The following is a 2,606-nucleotide window of genomic DNA, read 5'->3' as shown; positions in this document are numbered from 1 at the left end:
TAAATTTATCCTATTTGAGTTCATTGAGCTCTTGGATATATAGCTTAATGTTTTACATTAAATTTGGGAAGTTTTCAGCCCTTATTTCTTTGGATAATTTTTGTGCTCCTTTCCCTCTCTTTTCTCCTTGTGGTACTTCCATTACATATATGTTGGTTTATTAAAAGATGCCCTACATTTATTTGACTCTACTAACTTTTCTTCATCCTTTTCCCTCTCTATTCTTTGGATTACATAATTTCCATCATGTGTCTTTAAGTTTGCTGATTCTTTCATCTTCCAGCTTAAATCTACTGTTGAGCACCTCAGTAAATTTTTCATTTAAATTATTTTAGATTCAGCTTTGCTGGGACTGGTGTGTTCCCGACTAAGATGGTGGCTGTGGGGCGAGTCGGCTCTTTCGGTTCCTCTCCGGTGGGATTAACCTCAACTTACACGGGCGGTCCCTTGGCCAATGAGCTAACCTCGGGCAACGGCGGCGCCGTGGCAGGGGACGATGAGGATGGGCAGAAACTTTGGTCCTGCATCCTCAGCGAGGTCTCCACCTGCTCGCGCTCCAAGCTCCCCGCGGGGAAGAACATGCTGCTGGGTGAAGATGGAGCTGGAAAAACAAGCTTAATAAGAAAAATTCAGGGAATAGAGGAGTACAAGAAAGGAAGAGGATTGGAATATTTGTACTTAAATGTTCATGATGAAGACAGGGATGATCAAACAAGATGCAATGTATGGATCTTGGATGGAGACCCGTATCACAAAGGCCTCCTTAAATTTTCACTGGATGCCATTTCTCTGAAGGACACTCTAGTTACGTTGGTTGTTGATATGTCAAAGCCTTGGACTGCTCTGGATTCCGTACAGAAATGGGCAAGTGTTGTTAGAGAACATACTGACAAATTGAAAATTCCTCCTGAAGAAATGAAAGAAATGGAACAAAAGTTGATTAGAGACTTTCAAGAATACATAGAGCCAGGAGAAGATTTCCCAGCTTCTCCTCAGAGAAGAACTACCGCATCACAGGAAGACAAAGATGACAGTGTGGTTTTACCTCTGGGTGCAAATACACTTACACAGAACTTGGGCATTCCAGTACTAGTAGTTTGCACAAAGTGTGATGCCATTAGTGTGTTGGAGAAAGAACATGATTACAGAGATGAGCATTTGGATTTTATTCAGTCTCATATCCAGAAGTTTTGTTTACAGTATGGTGCAGCACTTATTTACACTTCAGTAAAAGAAAACAAAAATATAGATTTAGTATATAAATACATAGTTCAGGAACTCTATGGATTTCCCTATAAGATTCCTGCTACTGTTGTGGAAAAAGATGCAGTATTTATTCCAGCAGGGTGGGATAATGATAAGAAGATAGGAATATTACATGAAAATTTTCAAATGTTAAAAGCAGAAGATAATTTTGAAGAAAATCTTCCAACAAACAAAAACCCAGGACCAGATGGCTTCACAGGCGAATTCTATCAAAAATTTACAGAAGAGCTAACACCTATCCTTCTCAAACTCTTCCAAAATATAGCAGAGGGAGGAACACTCCCAAACTCATTCTACAAGGCCACCATCACCTTGATACCAAAACCAGACAAGGATGTCACAAAGAAAGAAAACTACAGGCCAATATCACTGATGAACATAGATGCAAAAATCCTCAACAAAATACTAGCAAACAGAATCCAACAGCACATTAAAAGCATCATACACCATGATCAAGTGGGGTTTATTCCAGGAATGCAAGGATTCCTCAATATATGCAAATCTATCAATGTGATTAACCATATTAACAAATTGAAGGAGAAAAACCATATGATCATCTCAATAGATGCAGAGAAAGCTTTTGACAAAATTCAACACCCATTTATGATAAAAACCCTGCAGAAAGTAGGTGTAGAGGGAACTTTCCTCAATATAATAAAGGCCGTATATGACAAGCCCACAGCCAACATCATCCTCAATGGCGAAAAACTGAAAGCATTTCCACTAAGGTCAGGAACAAGACAAGGTTGCCCACTCTCACCACTCTTATTCAACATAGTTTTGGAAGTTTTAGCCACAGCAATCAGAGAAGAAAAGGAAATAAAAGGAATCCAAATCGGAAAAGAAGAAGTAAAGCTGTCACTGTTTGCAGATGACATGATACTATACATAGAGAATCCTAAAGATGCTACCAGAAAACTACTAGAGCTAATCAATGAATTTGGTAAAGTAGCAGGATACAAAATTAATGCACAGAAATCTCTGGCATTCCTATATACTAATGATGAAAAATCTGAAAGTGAAATCAAGAAAACACTCCCATTTACCATTGCAACAAAAAGAATAAAATATCTAGGAATAAACCTACCTAAGGAGACAAAAGACCTGTATGCAGAAAATTATAAGACACTGATGAAAGAAATTAAAGATGATACAAACAGATGGAGAGATATACCATGTTCTTGGTTTGGAAGAATCAACATTGTGAAAATGACTCTACTATCGAAAGCCTTCTACAGATTCAATGCAATCCCTATCAAACTACCACTGGCATTTTTCACAGAACTAGAACAAAAAATTTCACAATTTGTATGGAAACACAAAAGACCCCGAATAGCCAA

The 2,606-nt window shown here is 38.1% G+C and overlaps 1 pseudogene across 1 annotated transcript; it reads left to right on the top strand.

The window, feature by feature from the left end:
• Positions 1–341: 341 nt before the first annotated feature.
• LOC103076627 (cytoplasmic dynein 1 light intermediate chain 1 pseudogene) lies at positions 342–1,416 on the top strand (annotated as a pseudogene). The gene has a single exon (XR_014368719.1). The product of XR_014368719.1 is annotated as a cytoplasmic dynein 1 light intermediate chain 1 pseudogene (transcript).
• The last annotated feature ends 1,190 nt before the right edge of the window (positions 1,417–2,606 follow it).

The sequence above is a fragment of the Lipotes vexillifer genome, unplaced genomic scaffold (genome assembly GCF_000442215.2).
Source record: "Lipotes vexillifer unplaced genomic scaffold, Lipotes_vexillifer_v1.1 scaffold1523, whole genome shotgun sequence".
NCBI classification, from domain to species: domain Eukaryota; kingdom Metazoa; phylum Chordata; class Mammalia; order Artiodactyla; family Lipotidae; genus Lipotes; species Lipotes vexillifer.
This window is presented reverse-complemented; position numbering and strand designations above follow the sequence as displayed.